Genomic DNA, 21,732 nt, shown 5'->3' with positions numbered 1-21,732 from the left:
GAGTGGTGGTTAGATTTCAAGATCAGAGAGTTTAGGTAGTTCAATTTTATGGATGTTTGGTCTCTGTTTACAATAGGAGATCACAAGACTCACACCCAACAATATCATTCATCTCCGTCATTGTTTTAGCCCCTTTTCTTACTATACCACTGAGAATCAAACTATTTCAACAAGTCATTTTTTCTTTAGAATTTTTACTTAAAGTTTTATAAAGATTTATTGATTTTACTAACTCAAAAAAAATATTGAAATTACCAATAAAATTTTAGTAAGTTCTAAACCGAAACCATAAAAAAATTGATTAAAATATTTTTTTTTAAGATTTTTATCTATTTTTTTGTTAACTAAACTGTTTGGTCTTGATTCGAATTAAAAGGTAAAAATTGAACAAAAAGGTTTATAATATTTAAGCATAATGTTCTATATTTAAAATTAATTAATTATTAACAAACGAATATGGATATGCATTTTAAATGTTGCTTTAGGATGTACTTATTATTCTTAATATTCTTATCAAAATATTATAGCAAAATTTTAACTATAATTTATTTATGAATATAAAAGAAAGTTAAAATATTATAAGAATAATGATATAAAAAAATTCACAATATCTTTTTGTTTGATAAATTTTCATTAGAAATATTTTACAATTGTTTGTAATATTTAATAATTTAATAATAATAATAAAAAAGTACAAAAGTGAATTCGAATCAAACTACAAAACATTCACTTTATTTGAATTTTATATTAAATTAAAACTAAACAAAATTAAACCACATTTGATTTATGTTTAGTCTGAGTTTCTCTCTCTGCAATGAAGAGTGAAACAGAATTTATTCAGCCTAAAATAATAAAAAGACAAGTAAATAAATTATTTGTATTATTCAATATTAACGAAAACAGATGTGCTTTCTTGCATGTGTATTTAAACTTTTTCTAATTTTATAATTTTTATAAACAATTAACTAAAAAAAATAGAAAATCAATAAAATTTAGTATACATATGTATATATAATTTTGTAAAAATAGTATTAAAAAATTATGTATATGTTATTTTAAAAAGAAAATTTATTTAGTTATTTTGAAATAAAAAAAAAGTTATTCAACTATTTATTTTATTAAATAAATTATTTTTTATTTATTAAAGAACAAAATTATATAATTAAAAGATAATATAAAAAAAGTTAGCAAATTATGCATCCTCTTTGTATAACGATACAAATAACAAAGTAGGCAATATAAACAATGAGTGACAATTTCATTATCAACCTTACTACTAATCTTAATTAGTCTATCTTGAAGAGAGAATTGTAGGTATCAAGGTTTCTATCTCTTTGACACTCCCTTCAAAACATAAGCTAATAACCCTACTTCAATCTACCATTCAATTCAAGCAAAGCACCATTTTATTTGTCATGTCGTTATCAACACACTCAAACTTTCCAATATAACAAACTAAATAATGAAAAAAAACTTTCACCACTTGAACATATCATATCTTTTGCTTTAATATCACCAAAAACAAATTTGATAATGACTTTGGAGGATGGCCTAATCATCACTTGGACCTTTCCTTTTATTAGCATTGTAAATGTTATTGAGAGCATAGTTCAACATACTAATCCTCATCATTATAGTTTTTTTTATCATAATATCATACATCCACATATATATATATATATTATTATTATTGATTAGTAATCAATTAAGTAATTGGAATAACTATATGTTTTGAATTTATTATTTATAGAATAACTATATTTGAATATAATATTCCGTTCTTGATTAATTATTGATATTATTGTTTTGCTTCTAATTCTTGATCTAGAATCTTAAATCTAACTGGAAAGTATTTTTTATGGTTATGACCTAAACAATAATACTTAACATATTTGAGTGTTATGAATTGACTTGAAATATTAATTGCTATCAACATCTGGTCTTGATTCTAAGTTGTTTTTATAAATATGCGAGAAATTGATATTTGAGAAACATCTTAATAATTTTATATGCAAGGAATCAGTATAAATGATTTTTATATGGACATTAATATCAATCATAGGACACCATATTATCATGATTAATTAAAATACAAAAGAGTGAGAAAGATGAAACTCAATCCCTATTTTTCCAATTGAAGTAACAACTATTTGCCTTGTTTTCTTGTTAATAATTGCCATCACAACAAATTCCAACAAACTTTTATTATTTAGTTTTATATTTAACGAATCTTTTACTTGAATATTCAACTGTTCCTTGTGGATTCAAAATTCGTCCTTGGAGACTTGACAACGCGGTGCACTTGCCGTAGAAAGTCATTAGAGTGTCAAACACTAAAGGATAAAATTGAAGAGCTCATTCAAGCCAGGCACTTGCGTAAATTTGTACAGCTCAATAACAAAAACTCGAATAGATCTCCTCAGCGGAGAGAAAAATATCCCAAAAGGGATGAACGAAAAGAATATTATCCTCGATGGCATCACGATGATGACCGACGACTAGAGGATCAACCACAAACGAGTGAACCCTCAAGAAGAGATGAACATTCACGTCGTAGTGGCAGAGAAATGATTAACACAATCACTGGTGATTTTTCATGCAAAGGATGTTCAAGCTCCGCCCGAAAGAAGCATCTTCGGGCTATTAAGTTAGTAAACTCAACTTCGGCTATAGCCCGACCAAGGATGCCCCCAATACTCTTTGCAAACGATGATTTTAAAGTGATCGATCCAACATAAGATGATCCTATGGTCATTACAGTGAAAGTAGATAATTTTTCAATTACAAAGATGCTTGTGGATCAAGGATGTTCAATGGATATCCTTTATTGGAAGACTTTTTGATGGAAACCGTCCAGCCACACACAACCCCATAATAAGGTGGATGAAGACTTAGAGGTTGTTTATTGATTTAATTGCAAATACGAGTCTAAGTGGGCTTTTTGTTTATTTTTGTAGGCCCAATTAAGACGACAACTCTAGGGTGAATGAATGTACAAACATATCCAAGAAGCCCTCCAAGTCATCAAAACATAAACTAGAGCTTTGGTCAGAAGAACACAAGAAGACTAAGTTTCTGTTGACTAGTCAACATTATTTTTGGGCCAAGCTTTAGCTTAAATAAATTGTATAAAGTTGTTTAGGATTTCATGGGCTATGTATTGGACCTAGTTGCATAAAATAATTGGAACAAATATTTGGGCCAAGTAGTATAAGATTTTGGGCTTGTATTTGGGCCAATAGTAAAATATGACTAATTAGGATAACAATTGGGCTTCTTTGAGCCCAATGTAACCCTAAAACATCTAGGGTATATTGGAGAACGAAAATACCTTTGCATGGAGCACATAGACGTCCACATGACAACATAGGAGTGGAGAGGATTTAGCATGGAAGGTGTGAGCTAAACATGGAAAGCATGACTCCAAATGACACCTTCTCATTGGAGAGTTTTATTTTGAATTTTCAAATTTTGGCTCCAAAATGTTCAACCCTCTCTTCTATAAATTTAGTTGCTTGGTTCATGTATTTTCAAGATTAATGAATGAGTGAATTGCTGCCAAAATATTCAGCCAATCTCACTCTTGTCTATACCTCTTTAGGATAGACACTTAGTCTTCAAATTTCCACTAGATCAAGAGATTGGGCCTCACCTATCACTCTCCATACTTAGCCTTCACAAGCTCTACGTGAGCTCCTTGTTCATCTTCCTTCATTGATGCTTCCGCCACTCCACCAAAGAAATTGCAAACGGATGAAGGCATAGTCCATCATTTTTAAAAAAATGAGGATCCCAGAGATCGAAATCCAACCATATGATGATTAGATTGTCGGATTTTCTGGAGAACGAGTGGACACTCAGGGGTATATTGATCTATACACCATGTTTGGCAAAGAGAAACATCTAAGCTAAACTATCAAGATAAGGTATTTGAGAGTCAAAGCCAACACTTCCTATAATATCTTGCTTGAAAGGCCTTCTCTCAACGTACTCTGAGCAATAGTGTCAACTCCATATCTCGCTATAGTCACAATCCACGTAGACCAAAAGGTGGCACGAGAATGCTATGTGGCCAGCCTAAGGGTCAAACCTACTAATAAATCACAACCCCGAGAACCATCTAGGGAGCGTTCTTGGTTCAGAGTTTAAGATTTAGGCTTTAGAGTTTAGGGCGAAGATAACACTCCATAGGGTCGTAAGAGGAGAGAATGGTCCTAAGAGCCTAGGGCTCCCAAAAAGGAACACATGGTTGCCCTAGTTGACCTAGACCCCATAATGATGATGTCCATATCGAATCTGGAGAGGACCTACGTCTGATACCTTTATAACACTCAAAAAATATGAGAAAATCATTAACGATCGTCGATGGTGTCATGGTAAGCCAAACACTAATTCAAAATGCTGATTTTTTTACTTGGACTGTGTTTGATATGCCACGGGTAAGCCCTGACATCATTACACACCAGTTATTGGTATATAAAGAAGCTCGACCTATCGCCCAAATTAAAAAAAATGGGTGAAGAAAAGAATAATGCTGCAAAGAACAAAATTGACAAGCTGTTGGAAATAGGGTTCGTCAAAGAAGTGCAGTATACCACTTGGTTAGCCAATGTAGTAATAGTGAAAAAGGTCAATGGGAAATGGAGAATGCACAGAGATTATATAGACTTGAACAAAGCTTGCCCTAAGGATGCCTATCTCGTACCGAACATAGATAGCTTTGTAGATGGTGCAGCCGATCACCGAGTGTTGAGTTTCCTAGATGCGTATTTCGAGTACAATCAAATCCGAATGCGAAGTGAGTTGATTTTAGGATTACACATTTTAAGGTGACACTTTTGTTTATAAATTTTGGATTAGCAGAATATGGTGAGAAACTCAAAGAAGATTCCCACTAGACATAAACTTAACCAAGTGGTTAAGTAAGTGTGAAGGCTCACTTTTAGAGGAAAAAAAGAAAACACAATTATAAGGTGAAGATGATGATGATTGCGAAATTAAAATAACATAAGATGGAAATGACCAAATGAAAAGAAGAGGAATTAAACAAATGGAATGAAAAAAAGCAAAAGGAATAAAAGGGAAAAGATGAAGAGAATGAAAGCTTATGAAGATGGAGATGGTGTCACACCACTTGGAGGGTGGAAAACTCTAAGATGAGTGGTGTCGATCCACCACTTGAAGTATGATTTACTCAAGGTAAGACCCCAAAATACTAGAGTACTCAAACTCACTAAACACTCACCCAAAGTTTTTTTTTTCTATAATCAATTTCAATGTCTAATTTACAAGAGGGGAAGCACCCTATTTATAGAGATGAGTGCTTTGGAGAGGAAGAGAGGAAGGGTAGGGGCGTAAATGATTACAAGCTTCTAGAAACTAGGTCAAATGTGAGCACATGGGGGAGTCTTCTAGAATATAGGTCAAAGGTGAGCACATGGGTGTGTTTCTAGGAGCTAGGTTAAGGTGGGCTTTGGCACAAGCTCAATTTATACTAAGTACACCCTAATCTAGTTTATTCTTCTATTTGAATACCCAAAGTGAGCCAATTTATTTACATAAACTTGTCATTTAAAAAGACCATAAGAAAGAACATATGATGCTCTGGCCTATGTCTAGTTCTTCTTCTGCTGAGGTCTTTCTGAAGTTTGGTGGGGCCTTATCTTGGATACTAAGATGACTGACTTAATTGTGAAGTGTCTATTGTGTCCTTAGTTATCTATTTGTCAAGATGGTTTGTATCAGAACGTTTCAAAGAGATAAAGATAAAACATCTTTCATGACCGACTGTGCTAACTTCTACTATGAGGTAATGTCGTTCGGTTTGAAAATTTTTGAAGCCACTTACCAAAGGCTAATGGATCAAATCTTTAAAGGAATGCTCGGTCGGAATGTTGAGGTATATGTCAACGACATTGTGGTTAAATCTAATTCATGCATACAACATGTAAAAGATTTATGAGAAGTTTTTAAAGCAGTAAGAAAGCATGAAATGCAGTTAAATCCCGACAAATGTGCATTTGAGTAGAAGGGGGTAAATTATTGGGATTCATGCTAACACACTATGACATTGAGGCAAACTCAGAGAAATGTAGGGCAACCATTGAAATGTGAAGCCCTAAAAACACCAAAGAAATACAGAAGTTGATTGGGCGGTTGAAAACTTTGTCAAGATTTGTTCCAAGACTATAGAGAAAACCAAACCAATCGTCCAACTCTTAAGAAAGGTTGAAAAATTCAATTGGAATCCCGAGTGTGAAGAAATTTTCCTTCAATTGAAAGCTTTGCTAACAACACCACCGCTTTTATAACAACACCACCGATTATACAAAATCAAGACCGTCAACGATCAATCATCGTATACCTATCGGTATTAGATGAAGGCATAAGTGCAGTGTTAGTCTAAAAGGTGAAAAAAGAGGAACGATCGACATACTTTATCATCTGAATACTACATGGTGTTGAGGTTAGATATCAAATGATAGAAAAAGTTGCTTTAGCAATCGAGATCACTTCCCGACGAATGAGAATGTAATTCCAGAATCAAAAGATAATTGTGAAATTCGATTATCCTATATGAAAATCTTGGCTAAGCCAGATTTAGCCGAGCGAATGATAGGATGGGCCAGTTGAATTATCAGAGTTCGAAATCCAGTACCAATCGAATGGGGCAATCAAGTTGCAAAGTTTAGATGATTTCACACCAGAATTAAGTCCTAAACCTACCAAGGGTGAAGACTTATGTTGGACACTACACGTGGATGAATCATCCAATGTAATATCATGTGGAGCAGACTTATGTTGGACACTACACGTGGATGAATCATCCAATGTAATATCATGTGGAGCAGGAGTTGTCCTAAAAAGCCCTGATGGTATACTCTTGGAACAATCTTTGAAGTTTGACTTCAAAGCTTCAAATAACTAGGTCGAATATGAAACCATAATGGCTAGGCTTACACTAGTAAATGACATGGGAGCTCACAAGTACTATGCAAAAGCGATTCTCAATTAGTACCTGACCAAGTTAAAGGAGAATTTGAGGTGAGAGAACCCTTGTTGCGGAAATACTTTCACCTCATGTGAAATTTAATATCCAAGTTTGATTCGGTCAATACCTTGGAGTATTAATTCTATGCGACCGGAATCGAGTGAACCACATCACTCGATATTCGAGGCTGCTCGACCGCATAAAATTAATGCACCAAGGTAAAATAAGGAGATCCATGAAAAATCTGATAATGTCATTTTAGCAAAGATATAACCCATAAACGAGATATCTCATTACAAAAATTATAAATAAACATGATTATACACGAATAAGGTACACTTTTATCAATATATTACTCACTATAATACAAAACACTTACTTGATCGTCGGAAAACCTTTTGTGGTACCACTTTCGACTGAGTACTAAGGAACGAATATGAGAAGAAAAGTAAAGGAAGAGTGATTGAGTGACAAGTAGCAGTTGATCAATTGATAACAGATACGGTCTTATACAAAATACAATTATTTTATCTTTTTTTAAATAATATTAAATTATTTACTTTGTTTTTTTTATTGAAATTTTGATTACTAAACCATGACTTTTGAAAAAAAAAATATCAGTGATTTAGTTACTTATATGAATACAATTTTTGAAATTACGTTATTATTTATCATTTTTCTATTAATGATTGGACACACACCCAATCCTATTTATTAGTAAAGAAATAATGTTTAACAATAATGTGAAGCATATCTTAACAAGTAGATGAATGTTTGTAATTTATATTATATCGATATTTTTTAATAGTATAAAAAGGTTATATAACTTAAAAAGGATTCTTCTATACTTACACTTTCAACTCAGCTAATTGTGACCCCAATGTGCCTTTAATAATAGCTTTCTTAAGAGATTTAATGGGCCCTGGATGTAGAGATACTCTTCTTATTTGTATATTCTTGGGAATTCTTAATTGTGAAATCCAATATTTCATTGTCATCGTCAAACTATTTGTCTAGTTAGCAGTAATAGAACACAGTGTGCATGGATTTGTAAGGAGAAAGTTAGGGTACCAGGAGAGAAAGAAGTGACAGAGGCTATAAACTTAGGCTTTGGAGAGAACTTTAATTTGCCCTAAATTATCATTTCACTTTTTTTTGCATTGCTTCTTATTTTTTCCATACCAACTTTGTTATTATATTGATAATCATTAGGATTTTCACTTATAATAAAACAATTTGTCTTTACTTTCATTTCATTTATCATGGTACCTTACCAACTATCATAAATCCATAACAATTTAGATATTCCTTTATTAATCTCTCTCAATTCATACATTATGTTTTTAATTTTTTAAAATATAATTGTGTCATCCTAGACCTTGTCTGAATGTGGGAAAGACCATGACTACCCATACACACACAAAAAATCTCTGTGAAAAGGAAACTCGGATTTAACCCGCCCTTGTATCGGATAAAGACCCAGACCAAAGGGTGGTAGCACGTGACAAGATAAAGACAACAAAAAAATAAGGCTACAATCTTGGTGATATCTAAAAAATCATTTTATCTCCATTATATTCGCAGAATCATAACACTTTTAAACCTTGATTCTATTAAAAGATCCACAACTAACTTTTTAAAAGATATATTAATTGATAAAATCTTGTTACTCAATTCCGTAATGTTTTTCTTTTTTCTTTACATGATATTATGCTGAAATAACTGATACAGAAAGATAAATGTGATAAGGTCCACCAAAAACTCTATAAATACGCGAAGGTCCCAAAAAGTATTTCGATTCATATTCTCTCTATACAAACTACACTTATATATTTTTATGCTATTACTAATTTGAGCGTCGGAAAATTTTTTGGAGGTAGAATCCCCTGTCACTTCATGACCTTCAACATCAAGAGTTGCATGATGAGTGAGATGTAACAGCGTGCTTTTTTTAAAAGCAACAGAAACATTCTTCCCACCACCACAGTACCATTTTTCTTCTTTCTCTCTCTCTCCATATTCTCTTCTCTCCCTCTCTCCTAATTTTCTCTCCCAAACTTCATCTATTTTAGAATCTGATCATACCACGCTGTAGCAGAGGAATTAAGGAACATTTCTACCCGATCAGATTTTTAAACAGAGTAAGTTCATTTTTACTCTAAATATCCTTTGTTCTCTGTTTTTCCTTAGGATTTAATCATCAATCTTGGTGGGGTCAGTTGAGAAGTTTAATCCTCTCAACTTATTCTATTATATACTAAATTTTTGTTCTGTTTGGATAATTTGCATTAGGCCCGTAAATCTTGAAGCTTATCCAAACGGTGGGGAATAAAATTCTAAAAGTTGCTTGAAAAGCAAGCAATTGAGGTAAGGGAAGCTAAATTTAATTTTTAATAGCACCCTAGGATAGAAGATCTGAATGCGGAAGGGACATGGTCCCAATATTCAATTTCTCTTGCAGGGATGTTGTGTGTTTATTTATATTGGGTTGTTTGTTTATATATTATTTAAATTTGTGGAAATATTGGGTTTTGATGATTTAGTATTAAAGTGTATTTTTTTTATGTCAAATAAACTTTTGAATATTGTGGATAACTTTTTGAATGATATTGTATGACGAAATGGTATGAAATTGAATTCATACATTTGGGATAATGTATGGACTGATGTTTGTTGTGTATTAAGTATTGATGTCGGGATAATGTATGGATTGATGTTTGCTGTGTATTAAGTATTGATGTCTATGTGGTAACAAAGATCTCCGAGCTTCACTGATGATCTAAGTCACATAGACTAAGATATCAGGTGGTGAGAAGCTGATGGGGGAGTTCATGCACACCATGACATATGAGATGCACGGCTTGGGTTGTATTGAACTTACCCTGATCCTTTCTGTTAGATTCGCTGGTAATCTTTGGATCAGGTGTTAGTCTCTGGTAGGACTTACTTAATATGGGTCTTCCAGAAGACGTTGTTTGTTGAATACCTTGGATGTGTAGATCCATGTGAGATCTATGTGATTGTTTTAATGTTGGGATTTGAAGAAGATTGTATAATTTGAGAAACTGATCATGTAACTTGGTTTTCTCTTTTGATTTAATTGCGTATATTATAAAATTCTATTTTCACTAGCTTACCCTTGCTTTTCTTGCTGTGTTTGAACTGCGATGACTGTACTACGTACACGAGCAGATGATCTTACAGGTGTCTGAGGATCAGAAGAGTTTTAAGGCGTTGATTTTGAAACTTATATTGTAAATATTTGTATTTCCATATGTCCTAATCACATATTAGGAATGTTTTGAAAAACTGTAAGCTTGTACGGAAATATGTAGAACCGGTATTGTAATAGTTAGATGTATTTTCCGGGGTGTTACATGAGAACTTTGCATTCTTGAATACATTTTCTTGGAACTTTTCTACAAGAATCATGCACTCAAGATCATAAATTAACATTGCATTAACCTTTTCACCTCAATGCATTTCTTCCTTCACCCTCATACTTTAAAAAAAAAACTTAAATTATCCTTTAATTTTTTTTAATTGTAGAATGTAAAATCTGAAAACTTCTCTGATTATAGGATCCAAAAATAAAAATTCGTATTTTTTTTTTAAATACAAAATTTATATAAGTATAATTGTATACTATATTGTCCAATCAAGAATACAATATTTCATATTGCATTGTATTTTGAATTTCACTTTCACTGTGAAATACAAATTTGTACTCTGATTGTTTATTCAAAATTCAAAAATTTGTATTTTAGATTGTATTCAAAATATAAATTTCTATTCTAAATTAATCCAAAGTGCAAATTTGTATTTAGATTTATAAAATTCAAATTGAATATTTTTAATATTTTTTTAAAGTTTGGTGGGAGTGCATAAAGAAAGGGAAGTCCACTTATTTTTTTGAAGGCTAATTTTATAGGAACATTCTTTAATTGGTATAGTAGTAATTTGTTTCGAGTTAATGGTTTTTTTAATCAATAGCCAACAATTAATTGATCGATAACTATTTGGCAACAGTTTACAGAAAAATAATTATTTTCGTTTCCAATGATTTTTTCCACTAACACATTTTTTAACCTTTTCAAGATAATTAAAAGCAGAAAATTCTTTTTAAGGAGAAGCTCACATTTGAATAGTAAAATATTTCGTCAGCAATACACATGAATAGTTAATTAATTTATTTATTTTAATTAAAATTAAATAAGTTGGATTTCTTAATAATTTTTTTCAAACTATAAAATCCTTAAATTTTCATTTTGTAATAAAAACCTTGATAATCGAATCAAAGTACTTTAAACATTCTTTCAATCTCAAAGTTAATTTACTAACCACACTATCATTTTTTACTAAATTCTCACTTTTTTTTTTCTAAAATCTTAGAATTATTGAAATCTTAAATCTAATTATAACATTTAATTCTAAACACAATTCAATCATCACACAAATTCTTGCAAAAGTTTAAAAAGAGGATATCACGTCACTTTCAAATCTAGATTATCCACTTTAAGGTGTTATTGAAAACCAAACTAACTTCTTTTACCTCTTTAGTTGCTCAACACATAACCAATGTCTCTATCTCCACAAGACTCATAGAAAAGATAAACATGTAGATAGAAAGTCTTGATCAATGATGCAAACATATGTCTATAATCCTAGACTAATAGAGACTCACCTAGCTCTAGGAACATCACATGCAAACAATCCCCTCTTCAAACAAGTAGAATTTTCTTAAAACTGACAAAAAACAAGGGTGAAGAGGAACTTACTCAAAAGAATATTATGATCGGATAAACTTGTTTTATTCTCGAACAAGATTCTTATGACAAGCTCCAATCTTCAAAAGGATTAACAAATTTGTCAGATTTTTTAGAAAGAAGGTAGAGAAGGATGATGTTTCTTTTTAAATAAAATTTGAATAATTAACTTTTATTATTTATAAGCTTTACACTTTAATAATAAAATATTTATACTTTATCTTATTTGTATCACTTTTATCCTTACACAATTTTATAGGTTTCACTATACAAATATAAAATCACCACTCATGAACGCTATCAATTTTCTTCACTAAATAAATATAAGATTGTTTGTCCGATCTATTGATGCATTGATGAATGTTATAAATAAATCATAAGATTTTACTAAACAAATATAAGATTGATTTTGTGATTCACTAGTTAACCCTATAAACCATAAAGCTTTACTAAACAAATATAAAATCGTTTTTAATATCCACTAGTTAACAATATCAATGGTAAGACTTCACTAAACAAATATAAAATTAGTTTTACAATTCACTAGTGAATGTTATCAATCATAAAACTTCATTAAAAATTAGATTATATTGATATTCGTTAATTATAACCAATCATGAGTTTTTCAAAAAGATGACTCATTAATTTAGTGTTTATAGAGACTTTATTAAACAGAGATTCTTGATATTTCATCAATAGAAGATATGGTGGATATGAGTTTTTCGAAAAAATAAATGTTTATTATGTTATATGATATGAGCAAGATTAACTGGTAATGATATAAGAAGTTGTTATTAAGATTTAAGTTGTGAGTTTCATGTTCTTTTTCAAGTTAGATAAGTATTTATTATGTTTGTACTTTTAGATATGAGCAAGATGATCAAGTATATGGATATGTTAAGTTATAAGAAGTTAAGATATTATCTTCTTTATCAAAGTTAACCCATTTATAATTATATCAACAATTATAGAATATGAGTAATATACAAGTTCTTATGTAACTCATCTATTAGGAATAAGTAAATAAAGCACTTTATTAAGTGCTAGTTCGACACCTTACTAATAGAGTTTATAATAGATCTATCTAGTTTGTTATATGACCTGACACTACAAGAAAATAATAAAATAGAAGCCAATTTTTAAAGATAAAAAATAATTAATTGTTATAGTGACTAAATTAAAGACTATTTTAGAGACTAAATTTTTTTTGGTTTCCGAATTAGTTTCTATTATGGTTAAATGGTTTCTAAATTGGTATTTAATTAACAACCAATGTTTTTGCTACCAAATTTAGAAACTACATAATTGGTAGTTAAAACCTTGGTAGTTAATTAGATACTATTTTAGAAACCATTTAACAATACTAGAAACAAATTTAGAAATCATTTTTTTTTTAGTTTCTAAAGTGGTGTCTAATTTAGTTACTATAACAACTAATTATTTTTTGTCTCTAAAATTGCTTTTTATTTCATGTTTTTCTTGTAGTGCGACAAAGTATTTAGTAACTACTATTTTAAAAAAAAACGTGGAATAAAAACTTTGAAATACTTGAAATTGATTGAAAAAATTTTAAAAATAAATATCATTTAGTTTTCAAAAATTAATATGAAAAAGAAAAAACCTTACCAAAACTTGTAGGACTTCTTAATCTCATAAAAACCAACCTCAAACAATTCTACTTTCTTTTCTTTATGAGGCTGTTAATCATAGCCTTTATTACAAAATCTAAGCCTAAAAATTATTTTCTTTTTATCTGCAAAAGCTGAAACGAATATAAAAGTAACATAATTTTTTTATAAGATTATATATTTTATATTAAAAATAATCGTTACAAAAATCAATAAAATACGTCATAAATAATTTATTATTAGATTATAAAAAAAAATTGAATAAAATTAATATAAAAGAGATTATTTATATACAGGTTTAATTACAATTTTAATGTTTTTCCTTTGAATAATGTGTAGTTTCGCTCCTTGAAGTCTTTTTTTTAAGCCAGCTATCTATTTCTAATTTTAAGCAAATTTAGTCTTTTATATATCAATTTTTTTCTATAAAAAATTATCAAGTTCTTATTTTATCCTAATATTTAAGGGTGTAAATTGGATTTGAGATTTCAATAATTCCAAGATTTTAAAAATAAAAGAAAAGTGAGAATTTGGTAAAAATTGATATTGTGGTTAGTAAATTAGCCGAGATTAAAAGAATGTTTAAAGTAATTTCATTTTGATTATGAATGTTGAAGGTTTTGATTACAAAAATGAGAATTTGAGAATTTTATAGTCGAAGAACATTATTAAAAATACCAATTTATTTAATTTTAATTAAAAAAGACAACTTAACTAAAAATTACATATCTAAATACACACTTAATTCACATTAATTATATAAAAATTATAATCAAGATTTATATATGTTATTCAACGTACATTGGTGGAGACGAACTATTTTACTATTCAAGTATATGATTTATAACATTCCAATACTGTATACCATGATTCAACAAAAATAAACTAATTTACTAAAAAAAAATCATTAAATAAAACTAATTTTACATATCAAAATAATTAGATAGTGAATCGACTAAATCAGAGACTATTTTATAAACTAAAAAATATCGATATCTAAAGTAATTTCTATTACTAATAAAATTTGTAATTAGTTTCAAAATTGGTATTTAACATTCAGCTACTAAGATTTTAAATACAAACTACTTTATACTCTAAATTATCTCCATTATAATTTTAGAGACTAATTTAGAATCTAAAATCTTAGTAACTAATTTAGATATCAATTTAGAAATTATTTTATAATTTTTTATATTAATAATAGAAACCATTTTAGATACTAATAATTTTTTAGTCACTAAAATAATATATATTATATTTAGTCAATATAGTGTTTAATTATTTTTTGTCTCTAAGTTTAGTTGCTATTTAATTATTTTTTGTAGTGATTGTAAAAAAATATATGTAATATATAATCTTATACATATAATGACATACATCAAATTGTTAACTCTTAAGTGCATATGCATAAGAAACTTTATTCATATTTCTCTTCTCAACTTCATTTTGAATGAATCTTTTTAATACTCAATTTAAGAAGAATTCTAAGAGAAGTGCTTAAGACTTTAACATTTTCCATCCAAAATCTATGCAACACCTTCTTAATGTAGTACTCTTGCGATAACTTAAGTTTTTCTTTTCTTTTCTATCCCACGAGATACTTATACTAAGAATCCACTTAGCAAGATTGACTATTGATGTTCTTTTAACTTTCAGGGTTGGTTAATAGCTACTGCTTTCCAAAATTTACATAGTCATACTCTATTTCATCCAAATTGTGAGATATTAATTCCAAGATAGTTGATAAAAGTATCACTATTAAAATGATAATGGTTAAAACAATTTGATTGTACAAAAATATAAAAAATAACTAAAAATTAGCAGGTAACATTTTTCTCTAAATAGGCTTTGAACGGTAACGTATAAAACATATATTTGAGTGCTTTAAGTTCCAAGATATTAGTATAGAACATAAACTAAAAATGTGGTAAGATAAAAAAAAAACGTATTTTAAACTAAAATAGTTTTATCAAATAAATGCATCATAATGGAACTTTAATTTCAGTTTAAAAATAAGAAAATTTAAGTTTTATAAAGCTTTAACCTATATCAATTCATTTGGATTCTTAACCAGGAACTACTGGGAATTCAATTTGAAATTTAAAGTTTCGATGCTCAATTCTCCAATTAAAAAAACTGATGAAATACGTAGCTAACACAATTTTATCTATTATTTTTAACATATCACAAAAAATAAAATTCAACAACCCAATATACACATGAAAAACTAGTGCAATGTAGTGAATTTTAAAATGATTTCATGATATCTCTTTATATAACTTTTTTGCTACAGCTCTACATATAAACTTGCCAATAGTGGGAGGTCCATTTTACAAGCTAAGTGACCAAGAAAAAGTCTTCAGACAAGAAATGTCTAGGAAAGTGAATGCAATAATGGCAACGTTGTTTTTCTTTGTTTTCTGGTTGGATAATTAATTACAAGAAAATTAGAAACAGAGTGAGAAAAAAAGAAAGAAAGAAAGAAAGAAAAGTGGTACCTTAGGAAGACGTGATTTACTTTGAATTTAGCTTCACCCATCTTACACTTTCTCAATCAACTTTTCCTCTCACTCTTCGTTGGAACATGTCAAACACTCTAACATTAGGTTTAATTATACTTATATATATATTCTTTGGCAAATTGCATTGAAAGATAAACACTGGAAAAAGAAGGGTCCATAAGCCATCATTAGCCTGTTTGCTTCTTCGGTCTGTGTTTTTGGGTTCATTGTGTGTCTTTCTCACTGAACTCCAATGAGAATTTCCAATGTTCCTTTCCTTTTCATCATATTATGTTACTGCTTTTGGATGCATCACACTGTTTATTTCACCGGGGTTTCTGGTCAAATTGTTGAGGATCAACAACAATCATTGCTAAAACTGAAGAACAGCCTCAAATTCGAGCAAGAAAAATCTCACAAACTTGTATTCTGGAATTCAAGCATAGATTGCTGTAAGTGGACAGGTGTAACCTGTGATAAGGAGGGACATGTTATTGGCCTTGACCTGAATGGAGAATCAATCAATGGTGGATTTGACAACTCAAGTACTCTTTTCAACCTGCAAAGGCTCCGGATACTGAATTTGTCTGTTAATAATTTCAGTTCTGAGATACCATCCGGATTCAGCAAGTTGAAGAACTTAACATATCTGAATTTGTCTATTGCTGGTTTTGTGGGGCAGATTCCAATAGAGATTTCTTCCCTGACAAGGTTGGTAACTCTTGATATCTCTTCTCTTTCCTTTTTATTAGGGCATCATCCGCTGAAACTTGAAAAAATAGATTTGCAAATGCTTGTCAAAAACCTCACCATGATTAGACAATTGTATATGGATGGTGTGAGTGTATCAGCCAAGGGAAATGAATGGATCAATGCTTTGTTGCAGCTACATAGCCTGCAGGAGCTGAGCATGTCAGACTGCAATCTCTCAGGACCCCTTGATCCTTCCCTAACAAGACTTCAAAACCTATCAATCATTCGTCTTGATCAAAACAATTTTTCATCCTCGGTGCCAAAAAACTTTGCTGATTTTCCAAATTTAGTAACCCTCCACCTTAGTTCTTGTGGATTGACAGGAATATTTCCAGAGAAGATCTTTCAGGTGACAACATTGTCTGACATAGACTTATCATATAACGATTATCTTAATGGATCTTTGCCTGGATTACCTCTGAATGGTTCCCTTCAGAAATTAATTGTGAGTCACACAAGGTTATCAGGAGCATTACCAACTTCTATAGGTAATCTTAAGCAGTTATCCATCCTAGATCTTTCTAATTGTCATTTTAACGGAACACTACCCAGTTCAATGTCAGGACTCAAGGAACTCACTTCTCTGCTTTTGTCGTTTAATAACTTCACTGGTCCAATTCCGTCCTTGAATATGTTCAGGAACCTCACGCATTTAGACTTCTCAAACAATTATTTCACAGGTTCCATTACTTGTGCTCACTTTGAAGGCCTAAGAAAGCTGGTCCAAATTGATTTACAGGACAATTTACTTGATGGAAACATTCCTTCTTCTCTTTTTGCACTTCCATCGGTGCAAAGGATTGATCTTTCCAACAACCATTTTAGTGGACAGCTTGATGAATTTTCAAATATCTCCTCCTCCATGTTAGAGAGTCTTGATTTAAGAAGTAATAATTTAGAAGGCCCCATTCCTGCATCTATTTTTAATCTCACGTCTCTTATTGTCCTCCAATTGTCATTCAACAAGTTAAATGGCACAATAAAGCTAGATGTGATTCAGAGACTTCCAAAACTAAATAAACTGGCTCTTTCACACAACAACTTGTCAGTAGACACAAATCTTACAGATGTAGGCTTTGTATCTTCCTTACACAATATGAGCAGTTTAGAGTTGGCTTCCTGCTACCTGACAGAGTTCCCTAGTTTCTTGAGAAACCATTCCAAAATAACCACTTTAGACCTCTCAAGCAACCATATTCAAGGATCTATACCAACATGGATCTGGCAACTTGACTCTCTTGCTCAATTAAATCTTTCTCACAATTTGCTCACCAGTTTAGAAGGATCTGTGCAGAACACTAGTTCCTATCTGAGCCTCATTGACCTTCATGCTAACAAACTCCAAGGGAAGCTACAAATATTTCCAGTGAAAGTCACTTATTTGGACTATTCAAGCAACAATTTCAATTTTATTTCATCAGATGTTGGTAGTCGTATGTATCGCATAATTTTCTTGTCTCTGTCCAAAAATAACTTATCCGGGAGTATTCCTCAATTCCTGTGCAATAGTTCAAGTCTGCTAGTTCTGGATGTTTCTTATAATAACTTCGATGGGATAATTCCAGGGTGCTTGACTCAGAGTGAGACACTTGTGGTATTAAATCTTAAACATAACAAGTTTAAAGGCAGCATTCCAGATAAATTTCCAGTACCTTGTGCTCTAAAAACTCTGGATCTGAATAGCAATCAATTGCAAGGCCCAATTCCCAAATCTATTGCACATTGCACATCATTAGAGGTGTTGGATCTTGGAAACAATGAGGTAGATGATGGATTTCCATTCTTCTTAAATATAATATCCAGACTCCGCGTCCTTGTTTTGAGGAGAAACAAATTTCATGGTCACATTGCATGTCCTCGTACCAGTGATTTTTGGGATATGCTTCAAATTGTTGATGTGGCTTTCAACAATTTCAGTGGCTTACTTCCAGCAAAATGCTTGAAACCTGGAAAGCAATGATGCTTGATGAAGATCGTGTATCCAAATTCAGTCCCATAGAATCTAAGATCCTTACATTTGATGGTATATATTATCATGATTCTGTGACACTTACAGTCAAAGGTTTGCAGTTAGAGTTTGTCAAAGTCCTGAATCTCGTCACATCTGTTGACTTCTCATCCAACAATTTTGAAGGAACAATACCTGAAGAGCTCATGGATTTTACTAGACTTTATGCTCTCAACTTGTCTCACAATGGTTTAACAGGCCAAATCCCTTCATCTATAGGGAATTTAAAACAGCTTGAGTCATTGGACCTGTCAAGCAACAATCTTGGTGGTGAAATTCCCACACAATTTGAACGTTTAAATTTCCTCTCATACCTGAACCTTTCCTTTAACCGTCTGGTGGGAAAAATCCCTATAGGTACGCAACTTCAAACATTTGACGCATCTTCGTATGTTGGTAATGCATATTTATGTGGAAGTCCTTTGAAATTGTGTCCTGATCGGCGCAATTCAAAATCCGAAGTATATACAGATTCTGGTGTTCAATTGGACTGGACTTTTGTATCAATGGGGGTGGGTTTTGGGATTGGAGTGGGTTTTGGCGTTGGAGCAGGAATGGTCGTGGATCCATCATTGTTTTTGGAGAGACTGAAAAAATGGAGCAACCATATAATCAATAAAGCTCTCCTCGTTGTTCTTCCAGTGCTTGGTTTGACTTGGATACCCAGATGATGATGATGATGATGATACAGAGGAAGAGACTAGGGAAAATAACTCAGACAGACATGGAAGAGGATTGTGATTACTCAGACATGCTATTTTTCTTGCTTAGAACTCTCAAGAGGATTTTCTTCTAATAGAGTTTTACAAGAGGTTGTAAGAGATATTGTTGTCTGTTGTTTACTTGTTTTTCTTAGAGGGACATTAGCTTAATCATGGTGATTAAGCAATTCTTAGTGTTATTCTCTTTGTTTTAACATGATTCATAGCCTCAGCATATAAAACCTCTATTACATCATCATGAAATTAAAATATAGCATATAAACTCTACCATTCTAAATAAAAAACTATTTACACTTAAGCATGTAGTTTTAAAATCAATCCATCAATTTATAGGTAAATCTACTGAACTATCACTTATTCAAATTTCATGTGTTTGAGCAATTTTAAAACATCAAAAGCACAACTAAGGAATATATACATTTGATTAAAGATAAATTATATTAAAAATCACTACTTCAAACCCCTTTTGATTAAAGATAAAATCTACTAAAAGTGACTACTTCAAATCTCCAAATTCCATGTAATTTAATAACATATTAATCCGCCATAACTCCATCCATTTCAACACCGTATATCCTTTTAGTTTATTTAAATAAAATACTTGTGTAAAAAAAATAAATAAATATATATATATATATATATATATATATATATAATTAACTACCCTTACTTGAGAGTAGTTTATTCTCCAAGTCAAAGAGATGTCCCAAAGAGATGTCCCAAGATATAGAAGAATCTAAAACTAATCCTAAAAATTCCAATGACCTAGAAAATATCCAAAACATGAAAATAAAAAATTATGTTAATGGAACACCATTTTCTGAACTCAAAAACTTCAGAAAATCCAAAGCATACATAGGATCCTAGAAAATTCTAGATAGAAGGTTCAGAGAAAAAAAAACTTACTATAAAAGAAATTTTGATTAGTCAAAGTTAATTCTCATTCAACCATCAATCCATCATCTTATTAGATGATTTGATTGAAATAAAATAAATATTAACTTTGAAAAATTAGAGAGAAGTGTTCTTACAAGTTCGGGTACCTCTCAGAATGACTCTTGTAGCTTCCGTCTTCTCGTCCTTGTAGCTCCTGTATTTGCCGTCTCCGTCTGGCAAGTCTTCCAAGAACGACGGGGTGGGGTACCTGCGAAGGTACCCCGACGCTCAAGTCAGTCTGAGTATAACATGTGGATAAACTAGAGATTAGAAGATTACCTCTGACATAGGTTCCTTCTGATATTTATAACCTTGTGTTGGGCTTCAGCGGTTATGGACCTTCTTTTAGACTCAGACGAAGGTCCATTTACGTTTTAATCATAATTTATGAGTTTATCATCAACTTTCACATTCGTTTGATTTTATCAACTATTGAACATTTCGGTATCGGGAGTACGGGCTCCCGATAGTACAATAAGTTTAAAGAATTTAGATGATTTTATGCCAATGCACAGTGCTCTCTCACTCATTCATCTGCATCATTGTTTTAGCCCCTTTTCTTACTATACCAGTTAGAATCAAATTATTTCAAAAAGTAATTTTTTCTTTCGAATTTTTACTTAAAGTTTTATAAAGATTTATTGATTTTACTAATTCAAAAAAAAAAATGAAATTACCAATAAAATTGTAGTATGTTCAAAACCAAAAACCATAAAAAATAAAAAAAATGATTAAAATGATTTTTTTACGATTTTTATCTACTTTTTTTTGTTAACTATACTGTTTGGTCTGGATTCGAATTAAAAGTTAAAAATTGAGCAAAAGGTTTATAATATTTAAGCATAATGTTATATATCTAAAATTAATTAACTATTAACAAACAAAGATGAATATGCATCTTAAATATTGCTTTAGGATTTAGTGGTTATTCTTATCAAAATATTATAACAAAATTTTGACTATAATTTATTTATGATATAAAAGAAAGTTAAAATACTATAAGAATAATGATACAAAAAAATTCACAATCTTTCTATTTGATAATTTTTCATTAGAAAATATGTTACAATTTTTTCTAATATTTAATAATTTAATAATAATAAAAACCACAAAAATGAATTCGAATCAAACTACAAAAACATTCACTTGATTTGAATTTTATATTAAATTAAAACTAAAAAAAATAAAATTAAACCACATCTGATTTTATGATTAGTTTGGATATCTCTGTAATAAAAAATCAAACCAAATTTACGTAGCCTAAAATAATAAAAGACAAGTAAAGAAATCATTTGTATTATTCTATTAGCGAAAAGATATGTGATTTCGCAGTATATTCACATCTTTTTATAATTTTATTATTTTTATGAATAATTAATTAAGAAATATAATATTAAAATTTAATATAAATAGTTTTATAAAAATAG

The 21,732-nt window shown here is 30.5% G+C and overlaps 1 pseudogene; it reads left to right on the top strand.

Annotated features, from left to right (window-relative positions):
* Positions 1 to 16,006: 16,006 nt before the first annotated feature.
* Positions 16,007 to 19,548, top strand: LOC137826304 (receptor-like protein 7; annotated as a pseudogene).
* Positions 19,549 to 21,732: the final 2,184 nt, after the last annotated feature.

The sequence above is a fragment of the Phaseolus vulgaris genome, chromosome 8 (assembly GCF_000499845.2).
Source record: "Phaseolus vulgaris cultivar G19833 chromosome 8, P. vulgaris v2.0, whole genome shotgun sequence".
Classification (NCBI taxonomy): domain Eukaryota; kingdom Viridiplantae; phylum Streptophyta; class Magnoliopsida; order Fabales; family Fabaceae; genus Phaseolus; species Phaseolus vulgaris.
The sequence above is the reverse complement of the archived record's forward strand: the minus strand, read 5'-3'. Positions and strand labels throughout refer to the sequence as shown.